General features: G+C 40.0%; 1 long non-coding RNA gene across 2 annotated transcripts in view; it reads right to left on the bottom strand.

The window, feature by feature from the left end:
• Positions 1–634: 634 nt before the first annotated feature.
• Positions 635–16,832, bottom strand: part of LOC123478935 (uncharacterized) — a 103,024-nt gene continuing 86,826 nt past the window's right edge. For both annotated transcript variants that reach the window (XR_006654358.2, XR_006654357.2), the window contains 3 exons: positions 3,954–4,076; positions 2,486–2,653; positions 635–1,915 (listed from right to left, as the gene is read on the bottom strand). This is a non-coding gene — a long non-coding RNA (uncharacterized lncRNA). The remainder of the gene's footprint in view (positions 1,916–2,485; positions 2,654–3,953; positions 4,077–16,832) is intronic.

The following is a 16,832-nucleotide window of genomic DNA, read 5'->3' as shown; positions in this document are numbered from 1 at the left end:
CACAGAATTTTCTCTCCTTCGTAGACACCTGCAGGACAGCTGCTTGCATGTGAGGCCTGCCAGGTTCTAGGGAAGGCTCACGGCTGTGCCCTGTGGCTGGGTGTGTAATGCTGGCAGGTCAGTGTACAAAACCTGTGAGCAAACAACAGGGACTCTGTTTTTGCTTTCAAGTTGTCTGGGGGGAAATGCTGACATCTCACTGCCTCTTTTTCTGTCTCGTTCTTCCTGTTGATCTGTGTGTGCTTTTATAACCTTCTCACTTATGACTCATTGCACTTCATCCTTATCCTTATTCATTATTATCTTTATCCTTAAAGAATAATGAATAACAAATTCATACAAACTATTAGTACCAGTTGAGGTAAACTCCTTTTAATGAAGGCAGCCCAGAGTAAAGAACTCGATTGAAAAAGATGACAAATTAGGGGGTGATTTATTCATACCACAAAACTTTTAGTCCAGAAGGATAAGGCTGAAAAGGAGTCTTAGAAATCTTTCACCGTACTCACCCTCTAACTTTGTAGGTGAGAAAACTGAGCCCACAGGGAAAAAACGACGGAACCAATGACCATCCCATTCCTGACTCATGCTTTTCAGAAAGGAAAGTTCGCCTCCGGAATTTTAATTTTTTAGCACAATCAAAACATGGTTTTATTTTAAAATATACACATATCCCTGGGAAAATACTTCTATATCGTAAAGACAATGGCTCATGAAATCGAGTGTGAATTTCTGTGGTGCTACATTTACATGCTATGTCACTCTAAACCCTTGAATAATAGATTTTATTGCATATCCAAATCAGTTTTAGTAATTTTTACCAATAACTTGTGTTTGGAATAAACACATATTAGGAACAGAACCATCCAGATGGGGGATTAATAAATGTTCTTGGATTACACAGTGACACAAAAACACTTTCAAACCATGAAAGGAGACAAAGTATTAATAAAGTCAAGCCCACCTCATTTGCTTTTGATAACCTTTGCATATAACCTCCCAGCTGCCTTCTTACCACTCTCTAGCATCATTTCTACAGCCTGCCCAGGGGACTTTTCAGGTAGCAGCTGTGTGAAAGTGGTTGTGTACACTTGGCACCCACACACACATGTACATACACACACAGGACACTCCTAGGAACAAAAGCTGGCACAGAACATTGACTCAATTCAGTAGAAAAGAAAATGCTTTTCTTTCTTTCTTTACTTCTTTAAACAACAACAACAACAAAAAACCTCGGTGCAGGCACCCTTCTTAGAGGCATGCTGTCACTCTGGGCTTTTGTCCTAGCTGGCTCCTGATTTTTTAGTGTATGCTGCAAGTACCACTCCTACAAATGCACTCATGGAGGCCACTTGGACTGCTGCCACCTGCCCTCACTTTATTAAGAAGCATGGATCCATTGCTATTATGGAGCTTGAAGCAGAGCCAAGAAGAAATCTCAAAAGGCCCTCTCCCAGACATATGTTAGTAGGTTAAAAATGAGACACAAATGATAGCATGAAGCCTCCAGCACTCGTGGGGTGAAGTGAGAAGCTGTGTTGTAGGCCAGGAGAGTGTTCTTGTAAGAGAAAAGAAAATAAAACATGTTATCCTCTTCATATGAAGTTCCTTCAGACCTATCATCAACAGGGTGGGTCTTCTTCTGTCTGTTTTGTTTTGTTTTTTTTTTCCTCAGAGTGGGAACTGGAATTCTTTAAAGCAAAAGTACATATTCAAGAGTAGTCAAGGCTGACTTGAGAGGTGTGTCCACGAATTTCTAAGTAGCCCGAGTCTCCATCCTGCTAATCAGATAACAGGGGAAGTAACTGAATATACTCATTTACACTAAAATGTCTCTAAGATTTGAAAGAAACGTTACTTCCTTCAGAGGTATCTGCATCCAGAGGTCCATGGAGAGCAAATAATATTTAACCTAAAGGAATATACAGAAATAATGGGAGAATTTTAGACCCAGAGATTTTAAGTCACCCTGACCCTACTCATACAAGGGTGGATCTAAATCTATCTGTCTGACCAGGTGACGGGGGAAAAGGAGTATCATACATAGGAAACCTAGAAGGATAAGTCATGACTCCTGCTATTTTTTCCTCCTTCCCTTGTCAATCATTCTATCCCTCATAATGGTCTCGGCAGCTTCATGCTTCCAATCCCACCGACCTGTGACTAAGCCAGTTCTGACGATTCAGCAAAGAATGTCACATGTTTCATTGATGAAGATAAACTCAATGCTGAGTTGAGTCAAATGAAATTAGGGTCAAAAACAAAGCTACAGAATGGCAAAACACTCAGGTGGAAGTGTTAGGCTAGCACAAATAGCACGCAACGCTGCAGTGATCGCTAATGTTTTTGGAAAGGAGAACACTTAAGCTAATGATGCTTGATTGTTTTTTCCTTTTTATTATGAAAGTAAGAAGAGGGAAAAAATCCATTTAGTTGTGTCAGGGTCAGAGTCAGAGAATTTACCAGATATTTGCTGACCAACCTCATCTGGGTGTCTCTCTGTCACTCCTTCAAACTCATGCATTTTACTATAATCTCCAAGTCCAGCAAGACACCATCAGTCATTCTGTGTCAGTGCGGCACCGGGGGAGAGCTGGAGGGATGATCCTCTGTGGAACAGGCAATCCAGGGGGGTGTGGCCTGCAGAAAACTTAAAAACAACAATAAAGCCAACTAAAAAGCCAGTTTCCTTTCTATTATCACCATTCCTCGTTGACCCCCCCAAAAATCTTTTGTTGGTCTAGGTGTTAAACAATTGCCACCATTGCTGTTGAGTTTTAATAATATAAATGTAAGCTTCAACCGAGGACATTTTTAAATTGCTTTTCCTTTAGTAACATATTCTACATGGAAGTCAATTCAGAGAATTAACTTTCTGCATTTATTTTGAGAGTACGTACATGATAAAGCTTGTTTTGATTCTACGTGTTTTTACACTCAAACAATTGATTTGAAGTAAACAATGATAGCACAATCATTATAGAGAAAACAGAACTTAAGTTACTTCAATCCTGTCATTCTATGTGAGCAGTTGGAATTTTTCATTATGTCTAAATTTTCTGGGATTTATTGTGAAATGGGATTTTTATATATCTCTGACAAATACATCCCCATATTTAAGACTTTTCCTATTTGTTGCTTCATGTGAAAGAAGCCTTTCAAAATTAAAATTAGTAAAAAGTGTTCTTCCATCAAAGAACATATGCATATGGGGAGAAAGACAAGTTTGACAAAGTCATTGACAAATTTGTTGAAGTTAATCACAAAAATAAAAACTGTAAGATTACTACTCTTTCCGTGAAAGAGTAATACGTAGGTCTAAGTTTTCATCTCATTCTTTAAAAATACATTAATGAAATTAAAAGCATTACTCCATAAGCTTTTTCCTTCTTTGGATTATAATATTTATTTTATATTTAATTTTTATTGATATGATACAAAGTTTTATAAAAGACCATTTCTCTTCTGTCCCTTATTATTATTGGTTTCATTGTGTGATTATTACTAAAAATGATTTTGTCATATAGGAAGGAGGTAGTAGTAATGACCCACTCTGGATGTTAAATATTAGCCCTGGCATCCTAATATATTACCTATTCTGTTTGGACTTCCCCAAGTCTCTCTCCCTTCTGTACAGTTTCATCCCACACCCACCATCCCACCACCCATCACTCCAAAGAGGACCTGTTTGTCAAATGTTTTAAAAAGGTAGATCTGACGCACTTAAAATAATTTCTCTCTCCTCCAAGGCTCTTCTTCCTCTTTCTCCCACTTTTCCTTGTAGAAAAAGGAGTGAGGTTACAAAATTAAATGGGTTAAAACTCATTCTTCCACTGTGTCTGCATTCGTTGAGAGTAGTGAGGAGCAGAGGCCCCACTCTCCAGGACCTGTTGACCCACCTGTGCCAGGCGGGGAATAGGGTGGGGGAGAGGGGGATTCAGCAGTCCTACCTGAACTTTCAGACCCCTGTATCAAGGCGTCTCTAGACAGGAGCACTCAGCAGCTTCCCATCATGGAAGGAATCTGATGGCCCAAGTCTTAGCACCCTCCCGATGCCACAAGCAAACTTGGTCCTATTTGGAGTGATGGGAGATGCATCGTTAGTCAGTGCCCACTGGAAACCACATCCCTCCGGCCGTCCACATGCTACCCCAGCATCATTCTGAATCCCACAGAGAGAAGGAACTTTATATTCTAGCCCATGCACACACACCCCCAACTCTGGTCAGCCTGATGCCCCTAACTCTGAATAATCCACTCAAAGCAGGAGGGAAGATATTTTCCACCCAAATTTAGCACAGGATCATTATGGTTCCTAAGTCATCCAACTGTGATTCATTATGTCATTAAGTGTCATATTTCCTTCATGTTGGTGACTGGGAAAAGGTATGATAAATATCATTTTTTATTTTTACCTACAGAATATAACGAGTTCCACCAATGACCTATTTTTAAAATCCACCAATTAAATGAAATTGTAAAGTTCGCCATAGTAACAGCTCAGTGTCAGTCGCCCCAGTGAGAACCACACAGCACAGGAGGCCCCGGCCAATCACAGGGCAGAGTAATGTTACCATCTCATAGCAACCAAGAGATCTGCATGGCAACATCAGTTGCTATATAAAAGAAAAATTAGAAACAATATTCTGCTAGGGAGAAATAAAGGTATTAACTGTTAAGTCATACTTGAGTCATGGTTGTAAGGACCTATCCTAAAATATCCACCTAAATATAACTCAGATAATACCTGCAAGATCCAGGAGTCCCTGTGCTGGGAACACTCCACCCACCACCACCTGGAGCCACCGCAGTGAGAGAGAATGTGCTTAGAACAGACCACTTTTGAATAGAAGAGAAAGAGTCCTCAAGTACTAGGAACAATCAGGCCTATTCAGAGGGTAAATTATACATAAGTCATCACATTTAACCCCGTGAGGGAGGCAGGGCAGGTAGTAGTATTACTAAATTCTCCATCTCACCTCCCAACCCAAATTTGTTTCTCCTCAGCTTTCCCATCTTGATTAATGGCAACTCAGTTCTCTCAGAACAAAACCTCAGAGGTTATTTTCTTTCTCTCACACATAATCTAAACCATCAGCAAACCCTGTTATTTCTACTTTCAAGATAGGTCCAGAATCCAACCACCTCCCTCAGCTACACCCTGGTCCAAGTCTCCCTCATCTCTTGCCTGGAGGCAATAGCCTCCTAATCTATGGTCCCACTTCCTGTCCTTGCCCAACTACAGTTGTCCTCAGCACAGCAGCCAGAGTGACCCTTCCTTCCAAAACACAAGTTCTAGGTTCACGACCCTCTGGTGAATTCCCAGCCTCTCTCAGGATAAAAAACCAAGTCCTCACCGTGGCCTGCAAGACTGCATACAACTTAGCTCCCTCTCATTCCCCTCTGACCCCCCTCCGCTATTACTGTCTGCTTTGCTCACTTGCTCCAGCCACACCGGTCTCCTCACTCTTCTTCCAAACATCAAGCTCCCTCCTACCTCAGGGCCTTTGCATTAGCTATTTCCTCTGTTTGGAACATTCTCTCCCCAGATACCCTCATGGCTCACTTCCTTAGTTCCTTCAAGTGTTCCTTCAAGAACTTAAAATAAGTTCTGACTTATTTTAAAAGTGGACCCTTTGTACTCAAACCTTTACCCACAGTCCCTACTGCCCCTTCCTGGCATAGTGGGCACTTAGAACAATGCCTGGAATTAGGGTTAGGCAACTCATATCTTATTATAGGTAAAGGAAGCCCTGTTTCGCCGATAAAGTAATCATGCTCCAGAAGCTAAATGATTTACTCAGAACATATTAGAGCCCAGACTTGAAACTGGATTTGCCAGTGACTCCCCAAATTGTGTTCTGCCCATTCTACCGTATTTTGTTTTTTCTTTTTCCACATCTACCACCTCTTCTAGTAAGTGCCACGAACCCAGCAATTCCCCGGGAAGGGAAGAGGGACTGCCCGGCTGATGGGGTGTAGTGGAAATGGTCCTGGAATCAGACAGAGAGGAACTCCGACTCTAGCTCTGAGATTTGCTAACGGTGGGCTTTTTGCCCATCTCCTCCCTACAGCTCTTTCATCTATATAATAAAGACAAGAATACTTGACTCATAGAAGTTTTTTAATGAAGAGTAAATATTGGGAAAGGGCCTAGGATAGAGCTTGAAACATAGCAAATATTGAATTATTATTTTAAAAGGGAAACACATAAACAAATGAACCAAGAGGTGGCCAAAACGAGAAGGTAGCCTTCTAACCGGATCACAGTCCTTGCAGAACTGTCCTAATTAATTACATATGTTTTGATATCTCAGGAGAGAACTGATGTGCAATCCACCCCACCTTCAAAAAGGAGACACATCATGCACCAAGTCTGAGACAAGCAGGCTATCTTTCTCTTAAAATGGAATGTCAGTTTTCTTCTTAACATACTCAGGGACCTAGCCCCTCAATCTAATGATACTAAGTATGAGATTTAGGCCCAAGGTTTCTTTTCTGATTGTTGCAAAACTCTGACTCATCTCACTAAAATCATGATGAAGGCCAGTGTCATCTTTGTCTCCGCATCCACAAGTCTTCCGTTAACCTGTGAGTCCATGAAACTGTCTATATAATCATGGTGTACATTTCAGGCCATAAATCCTGTTTAAATGCACATGTCTAACCTAGAGTGGGTTAGAAGAGTCTTTTGAAAGATGATATCCTGATTTTAAATGACAAAACCAGGGCCCTGCCCCTGCTTTAGACAGCCTGTGTAAATTATTCCACACAGCTCTCAGGTGAATTTAGATGGATGCCCTCCAGCCATCGGGAACAGAAAGACAAGTGGTGCTTGGAAGCGTTTAGCGCACAGGTGGCAAACACAAGGCCCACAGCCGAATCTGGCCTTCCACCTTGTTTTATCTGGCCCGGCACCTTGTTTCTACGCAGTGGCAGTGCGAGCTCTTGTTTAACTGTTTAGGACTAGTTACATTTATACAGTCCTAAAATTACATTTGGCCCTTTGAAGGCCACCACGAGGCTGATGTGGCCCCCAGTGAATATGAATTTGACAGTCCTGGTTTAGAGAGTTTATTGTTAGGAACCTGGGACAGCTTCAGAAGCAGTGGGGCCTGTTGTCTGACTGCCGTTGGAAAGCTGGACATAAACTGTGGAGGTGGGGGTTGGGGACAGGCAAAGCTGACCTGCAGGCCCAGCTCAGGCAGTTGACGCCTGGGGTGGGGAACAGGAGCTCTGTTTATTTGCTGGAGGACTCCGTAAGCCTTCAGGGAAAAGAATGAAGAAGAGCACTTTGGAACCGAAGGAGGCTTGAGGACAGGTCAAAGATCCAGATGCCTGAATTCTGCGCGGAGGCCCTGGCTGACTGTTGGTATGGAAGAATGCTTGTAGATAGTACACAGGATAAAGCCTCCCAAACATCCTCTGAGCCAGCTCTAGGGCTCCTCTCACTTCCGCAGCGAGAGGTCTATTAGGGACTAGAAAAGATAAGTCTGTCCATTCAGGACACTGATGAAAGGGTCGTTAGAAATAAGCTCACCCTCAGTCGGAGCAGATTAAGTCTGCAGACAGCAGAGCAGCAACAGTTACAAAAACACTTCAATGACTTCCAAGGAGAATCTGCAAGACAAACTGTCCTTAGATGCAGGCGTGAGGGGACCATGTTTTGGAAGGCCCCACATGCCACAAACACAAAGAAGAAAAACTTGTAAAGAACACATGGACAGCTTTGTCACTCAGGCTCTGGGTCTCGGCTGTGGCACACTGAAACCCTCACCCTAAACATCTGCTCTCCTGACTCACTCGCTTCAGGCCCCAGGGACAGTTCTCTGCCTCCTTTGCCTTGCATCCAAATGCCATCACAGATTGTGGGTTTTGTGGCTGCGGACCTCTCGGAGATGAACACTGCTTCACAGCGTGAGTAGGATTTGAGTAGCTACTGCACTTAGGTAAGAGAAGAGGACAGTTAACTTGCCCAGTCTTTCCTCTCAGTGTGAATGACATAGATTATTGCATAGCAAAATACTATTTTACAGTAGTACTAAAAGACAATTTTCTTCTCTTTTTTTCATGTTCCAATTTGTGGTTCAAAGAACGGCACATATTTTATAACTTATTATCTTGATTTAAAACATTTAAATTATTCCATTGATACTTTTGTCTCAGCCTCCACAAATGTTAGGAACCTCTGTGTGAGTGACCCAGGATCCTGCCACAGGAAGGAACAGGACGGGAGCACCCGTGGCCCCAATTCTGCTACTCGGGGATTTATTGCCAGCCCATCTATTACCCAGTGCTTGCGTGTTCTCTCTGAGAGGGTGTGGCCTGAAAAGGCCGGGGTTACCAAACACCAAAACCAAAATCATCATATTCGGCAAACATTCTCTAATGCTAATGTGGGTGGTACCTTTTGGCTTGTCCAACAGACCAACTGAGGAAGCACATTTGAAAACTGACTTGCTGCAATAGGGGGAACATTTAGAACTTTCACTCTCTCCCTTTCTTGGGGAGTGATGCAAAGAGAACCTCCAACTTCTCTCCCCACCTGCTTGTTGTTTTCACCCAAGGGAGGAACTGCTGATCCTGTGGTCAGAGCATTACATTCATCGAGCCACATTCCTAAGGATGATGGGGGTGATTGAGTCTCAATAGGAAAAATAGGCTCTGGCCTATATCGTTTAGATTCTTCTAGCATACCCCTGTGCTTCATATCTCCAGATGGTAGGACAACCAGGAAGGATCTGTCACAAGGGGAGAACCACCATTCTTCTTCCGTCCCTGTCCAGCCCAGGCTAGCTCAGTGAGAGGACTTGTAGTCTACTCAGCTGGTTGGATTAGTGACTGGAATCTGTGTCACAGGTCTAGTCGTGTGCCTATGACTTTATGAGTCTCAGGGCAGAGATTCAGGGTGAAAGAGAGGAGATTACAGGGCCAAGTCGTAACCCCCAAGAAAATGCCAGAATTTCTATTTTTTGAAGGTGTATTAGACAAGGTAGCCCAGTGGCTATAAGGGAAGACCCAGTAATTCATATTTTAGACTTACACAGTATGGAAGGTCATCTCCTTCATGTTTCAACCTGAGGCTGGCAAATAACTCTGCCCCACACAGTCTTTCAGACCCCAGGCTGACAGCACCTCTGCCATCTTCAAAATGCTTCCTAGGCTGCTCTAGTCTAGCCATCTAGAAGGGGGAAGAGGATACTCCAGGGCCAGAGATTCCTCCTAAGCAAATGAGGTGAAAGTTGCCCATTAATTCCTTCCATGTTCCACTACTGAGATCTTAGTCAAAAAACCTCATCTACTTTAAAGGACGGTAAAAAATGGCAGCATGGATTTGGTAAACAGCTAGCAGTCTTCACCATAATGGAGTTATTGAGCATTGCAAGAAATTTACAGGCTGCAGTTTTACTCAAAGGTGGACATTCTATAGGAACCTACTAAACTGCTTGTTTATATTCTGGATAGTTGACTGGCAATAGTTACTCATAAAAAATGATCAGGCCGAAATCATGTCTTATATACCAATTGGTATGGAACTCTCAATCGTATATATTTTTTCAATTATTTGACCAGATTCAAAGATTTTAGGATAAAAGTAAGTAAATACAGATTCTTTTTATAAGCCTCATACAGCCTATCTTCAGATGGAAGAGGATAATCCACAACCTTAAGGTTCCCAAGTTAATGAATTTTGTCAGTTTCATTGCCCACCACTAAAGCTAATCAATAATGAATCTATGGTCCATCCCTCGTTAAAAGTGAGCTGTGACCCTTTTAGCTAAGAAACACAGCCTAAAGGATATACTAGTTTTATTTATTTAAGGTCTTCAAACAATAATCCTAACTTTCTATATTTCTAACTTCTCTTATCTGACTTTCTAAGTTAATTAGAAAATAATATACCTAGGGCATATAATTCAGTTTCTCCCTAAAAAATGATGAGATTTTTAAAAACTTATGTACTTGACATTTTTGAGAAACAATATTTTTAAAAGTTATTTAAGATCGTTTCTCTCATTAAAAAGTAGTTGAATACATCATCCTTTAAATTACTCATGACTTCTTATGTAAGCACTCATGTAGTAAATTCCTTCTGAAATCCTGAGCTGGATATTTTTATATTTTCAAATGAATGTAGTGCATCTATTTTTCCCTTACAAGAACCATACAATCTACCACCACCCCCTATTTGTTTTAGTTTCTAAGAAGATGAGCACTAAATTTAGTGATCAACTAGAATAGCTAATTCAGTTCTTGTGTTTGAATTCTATGCCCCTGCTTGTTTTATGTTTTAATGATCTTTTACTTTGGAATAATTTTAGATGTACAAAAAAGTTTAAAATAGTACAAATAGTTCCCATATACCCTTCATTCAATTCCCATAATATTAAAACCTTATTTAACCTATCAAAACTAAGCAATTAACATTGGTGCATTATTATTAACTAAACCACAGATTTTGTTGAGATATCACCAGTTTTTCCACTAATGTCCTTTTTCTATTCCAAGATACCACATTGCATTTAGCCCAGTTTGTTTTAAATGAAAGATGGTGTCCTGATTGAAAAACATTCCTAAGAAATTTAATGACTGGGAACTGGAAAAACATTTATTTAATATTTGCAAAAGATTTCTTTCTCAAAAAAAAAGTAGAGATACTAATTTGTTCTTAAGCAAATTATTCTTTTGTTTGGGGGGAAAAATATAATGAATGGGATATTCAGTTATACAAACAAAAAGCAAATAACCACTTCTTGTTGAAGGCCATGAAATAAACTTAAGTAACTTTCTTTTTTTCTTTTTCTTTTTTTACTGTTGTTCAATTACAGTTGTCCCCATTTTCCCCCATTACTCTTCCCTGCTCTACCCACCCCTACCTCCCACTTTCAATTCTCCCCCCTCCCACCTTGTCTTTGTCCATGGGTCCTTTATACATGTTCCTTGACAACGATGTTCAACGTAAAGTAAGTGTTCTATTAGGCAATTTAGTTGGGTTAAAGTTATGTACAGCTGGCTTTGTGCCTCTAGGTAAGATGGTTATCAATAGAAAGAGTGCAGTTTCCTCAAAATGAGTGAATATTCCCACTGTCAGTTATCCAAGGAAAAGGCAGAAAATGTGGACTTGGGCAGAAAGACTTAGTTGGGGGATGTGGATTCTTCCTTCTCTCCCAGTCTTAGATTTCAAGTAGTGAAGACATGTTCAAGGGAAATCCCAGCAGTGGGAATGAGCTGGCCCTTGCTACCTGGAGACAGGTTGAGCACCTCCAATCTCCCGAGACTAGATTTGGGCCTTGTGGGCTCTAAGAACAGCCTTGCATAGCAGCAATGTCCTCTAGATTGTACTTCTCCTGTGCTAAACTTTCAATCAAGTCTTACCCAAAATTGCAGTCTAGTCTCAGATATGCTATAGGGAATTAAGCCAAGAGCCTGTGCCAGGCCTAGGATGAAGCTGCAAAGAGGAAAATAGTAACTTCTCTCCCAGTGCTACAGGCAGAGTCTGGCTGAGACATGGTTGCTCAACAAGGCTAGAAAAGAAGTTATTGATTCTCTTTCTAAATGCACAGGATTCCTCATTCTCAGGACCTCTGAGAAATACCTGGGGTGTTTGATGGGGGTAACTGCCCACAGAGCCAAACAGAGGCTCAAAGTCACCATAAATTGGGTATTAAATGTGACTTAATTTTGTGACTTAGTAGTCCCAGGCTACTAAGGTCTACACATATAAGTTGTACAAATGTTTCTGTTCTGGTTTACTTTAACTGCAAACCAGAATGAATTAATGCACTTAAAATGCATTAATTCATTCATTTATATTTATGGAGCACCTACTCTGAGGCAGGCACTGTTCTAGGCACTGGGCATAAAAGAGTAAAAAAAAAAAAAAAGACAAATCTGACTTCATGAAAAAGTCCTTGCCAACACAGGAGAAAATGCATCGCAAGGTACATTGTGTGCCTTCCATACCCTAATTAAGAGGAGGGAGAATTGTCAATATTTTAATTTTTAAAACTATGATTTAATTTAAATATGGTTTTGTTACATGATAAGGAATCTGATTTGGTTCTTAAAAATTAGGAGGATTAAGTCAATGTAGTTTATCAAGAATATATAGGGAATACATCTCCACACTAATATAATTTTCTGAAAAGAAAAGCAGCCCTCTTAAGACTTTTGGCTCTTCTGTACACCAACCCCAGTGGAAACCATTGAGATTTCCTCTTGGCTTGTGGCCAAAATGTAAATACTATCTGGGCTACTCACATCTGAGAAAAAACAGAATAATGAAGTCTTTAGAAACAGTTTAGATATTTCTGTTGAAAAAAAGCACTAGAATAGGGCATCTAAATCTTCTAATTGCTATTGCTGACGTAGTCTGTTGTAAAAATATAATAGTGAATAGGCAAGGACCAGAAGATTCCTAACTGTCAAACATCAGAGAGATACTATAAATCATCTCTCTGAAAAAAATATGGCTGTCAGAGCCTGTGATCCTGGTTGTGACGATATCTGTGACTCAATAATGCTGGTTATGGAAATTGTGGAAAAGTTATAAATAAAATACAGTACAACTAATTTCTCAGGTGTTTTTATTCTCAAGTAAAGATCTATTGTAGATGAACCAAGTGACAGTACAGCTTTCCTGCAGGTATAAATCTTTAGAGATACGTTCACTTGCATTTGCTTTGTCTTTTTACTCTATCAGTCTCAATAACATTATTATTTCTTGCTTTGTTATTCCCCTCTCCAATCCACCTCACTAGCCTGCGCTTATAAATAATTCAGCATCTGTCTGGGCATTTGTCTGCTGTATCATCTTACATGCCATTACATAGGAAGAGGAAGAGTAGTAATGCTTAAATATGGGAAAATAATGTTCGCAAAGTGATTCTGTCCTGTGCCTCTGAACTTACACTGAACTTCCTTTTCTAGAAAGTCTGGTTTTACAGACTCAAGCCTGCTGCAAAATTGGAAATAACTAAAATTTGGTAAGAGGGTCTACTCCAGTCAAGTGCACCTACAAAATGACCTACCTATGCCTGTAATACCTGGTGAAGTTGCATCTATTTATATATTCAAAGGAAGCAAGTCAGGTCATCTGTACACACTATGGGGGGAGCAGAACAGTTTTTCTCCCAGTAAAATAATGGTGATCAAATGCTGTCCTGTGTTTAATCAATTCCACTTAATACCAAAATTATATATATGTATAGTATGAAAATTAGGAATGTTGATGATTTTATAAACACAGAACTCTGAATTAATTCAATTTTCTTCAAACAGAATTTGAGGTAACAATGTTAAAACTTCAAGGACAATTAAGGCAGTTTAGATCTCAGAGCCAGGTATTCAAATTTGAGATTTGTAGTTGAGACCTGGCTAGTTTACTTCCCACACAATGCATTCTACATACCCTTGGAGGTACCGGGAAGTTCGTCGTAATTGCAGCAGACATCTAATCTTCTGGTTTCCAAACAGAGTTAAGAAAGACAAACTTTGAAAACAGAATGAAGTACATTTTGGAGAAGTTATACTTACATCTCTCTTGACTGACAATGAGTAAGAGTCCACCTTTTCTAAGTTATGAAAACCTACAGGAATCCAGGTCAAGTGTTGACTCAGGGCCCTTTGCACACACTGTTCCCTCTGGTTGGAATGCTGTTTACTTCCCAACCATTGAACTTCAACTTCCAATCTAATCTCATTTCACCTTTAGGGCCTTAGCTTTTCTTACACCTCAGAAGAGGGTGAGTGCCCCATATGCTCGCATGGTATTATCTCCACCTCCACTTTTAGTGCTGTCACCCTTTTTTCTTTAGTGACTGATTGACATCTTCTTCCCTCAATAAACATAAAGAAGCTGAAAGACAGCAGACCTATATCTGTCTTAGTCATCATTGGCTAGCCATGTTCAAGGGAGTTGTTCAACAGGATTTGAATGGCGAAATCCATGCATGTGAGTAAAAATAACAGCTATCACTTATATGTTTGTTTACTACATGTCAGGCTCTGTACTGTTTTACATATGAAAATGAATGAATGAATGACCATCAAGATGAGCACCAAGAGCATTAAAATAATCTAAACAAACAGTAGATTTAATCTTAAGCAAGTTATGCATGAAGCCTTTTTGTTTACATAAAACTTAGGGGAAAGTTTCAAAGTTCAGTATGACATGATTTACCTAACTTGCAAACTAGGTAGAAACTCAAGTTTTATTGGTGAACTGCCAAGAGCAACGCTTGGAAAAGACCATCCAGGATGAAACAGTAAAATGTTGACAGTAGCCAGGGAAAAGAGGAGATAAGAGCTAGGAAACCCAGGGTAAATGTTTTACTCAGATTCTAAAAGAGGCATGTGACCCCAAAAGGATTAGATACTAATGCAGTATATATTATTTTGTGAACTGCATTTTTTCACTCAGTACATTTTGACCATCTTATTATGTCATTAAATGCTCTGCTGCAACATCTTTTCAAGTGGCTACAAGAATTCTACTGTATATACTTCCAGCCAAGATGGAGGTGTAGATAGATATACTTTGCCTCCTTGCACAACCAAAAGAAGGACAAGAACAAATTTAAAAACAAAAAATAACCAGAACTGCCAGAAAATCAAACTGCATAGAAGTCCAACAACCAAGGAGTTAAAGAAGAAACATCCATTCAGACTGGTAGGAGGGGCAGAGACAGGCAGCTGGGGCAGAGAGAACGTGGATTATAATAATGAATAACATCACTGATTCCATAAAAAATAGAACTCAGGGTCTATGGGAAAGTCAGCGTGGCTGACATTCCTAGAGCAGTAAAAGCTCCTCCACAGTTAACGCTAGAAATAAATGATGAGCAACCACAATGATTCCATCTATAGGAAATCCTCTTGTTCGGGATGCATGGCAGCCACTAGGTCCGTTCTTACAGTGCAACTGCATCTCAGATAATGAAACTCTACCATAAAAAATAAATAAATGAAAGTACAGCTAATGAACCTATTGAACTGCTTTGTTAGGATTGCTACTTAGGATGCCAGGCCTTCTGTCCTATCAGTCATTACCTTGAAAAGCTTTTTTAAAAAAGTGATCCCAATTTCAAAAAACACTAATAGATTCCCAATCTGTAAAACAAACAAACAAACAAACCAACCCTCCCTGCTGGCTTTAATCTTCAAGCCTACATGCTGTCAGATGATGAATTTAGTGAATAAGACAAAGCCCTTAAGATGTATTTGGATCTGATAATTAAGAGATATTAGAGGAAAAAGCACAACAGACAAGAACTTGTCCCAAAAGTTTTATCCCATTTTCATATTTCTAGTGAAATTTTGTTTCCAAAGATGATACCAGAAGCAAAGAAGTGGCTTTGACAGTACTTTTACAGCTTGGGGGTGGGGTGGGGTGGGGTGTACAAGTTCAGGTGTTTAACTGCTATCTTTCTCCCAAAATGGTAGTTTTTCTCCATTTAGCCCACTGCTTCAAGTCACTGGATACCACCTAGCACAGGCCAAAGCTTCATGAAATGAACACTGCTTAAACTTGATGAAATGAAGCATTAAGACACACGCTGCCCTCTCCCTAGAGACTCAATGAGTCCTCCACCAATTCTTTCCAGCAGTGTGGCTCCTGGCTCTCAGGGTTGCTCATTTCTAGCATGCAGTACTTATATATCTTTGCTATGTACAGATTCTTTGAAAACCTTCTTGTATATTTAAGGTAACTGAGAATCTGAAACATTCACTATATTAATGTCACCCAAATAGCAGAAATTAAATCAGCCAAATGGAGAGACTCTTCTCTCTGGTAGGTTATAATAATAATAATAATAATAATAATAATAATAAACAGAAAAAGCAAATGCAAATGTGCACACATGTAAAAATACCTTCAACTCTAGAGCTGCTCAAAACAGAGTTCCAGAAAGCTGCCTTGCTACTAAAAGAGCCCAAATGAAAATATAAAAAAAACAGGTTCAGTAGAATAGGATAAAGTTTCAACCTTTGGAGAGCTGGCTCCAGAAAGGATAAACTCAATCCTGGATTTGTTCATAGCATGCTGCTAGTTCATAAGCTGGCACAGAGACCAAGGAAGATCTGACCTGGGAATCTCAGGAATGCCATATCTCAGGCTTATGGATGTACTTGTCAGACAGCCCCAAACACATGAAAGTTCTACTGTCACTATCATGATCTCACTGCAGGAAGACCCAGAGTTAGGTCAGGTATACGTTTGAAATAAAAAAAAGTAAATGTTCCTCTGGGCTAACAGCATAGATCTATATGGACCATGACATGCTCCAATCCAAATAAATATAACCAGTTCAGTAGAGTAGGAAGAGGTCATTTTACAAACTCGTTGAATTCTATCAAAAATTTCCTATAGGACAAGAAGAAACTATGCTGTATTTCCCTGCAAACAAAGTAGAGTGGGTAAGGATGATAATCACTCAGGAGTGAGTCTTGGCATGGAGAGAAATTAAAGAAACATGTAAGTGGAGATAAAGGCATTCGTAGAGGTTCCTAGAGGTGGGGTGGAGTTTCAGAGAGATGCAAAATGACAAATATTTAGAATAGTGCATCTACAGATCAGGAACACCATGCCTCCACCTGCTCTGCATAATGCAAACATTCAATAAACATGTATTGACTTGAATTAATATGCTTCATGGTTCTAAAACATAGTCCAAAGCCTTATTAGCTAGTCCATAAAAGTCCTCAGGAAAGAAGGTGATTCTTAACATGTGTCCATTTTATATTTGGAGAACCAGAGACATGAAATGGTTAGGTGAATCCTCAGCTCACCCTATGAGTTAGAGGCAGAGCCTAGATGAGAGCCCAGA

The sequence above is a fragment of the Desmodus rotundus genome, chromosome 5, assembly GCF_022682495.2.
Source record: "Desmodus rotundus isolate HL8 chromosome 5, HLdesRot8A.1, whole genome shotgun sequence".
NCBI lineage: Eukaryota > Metazoa > Chordata > Mammalia > Chiroptera > Phyllostomidae > Desmodus > Desmodus rotundus.
This window is presented reverse-complemented; position numbering and strand designations above follow the sequence as displayed.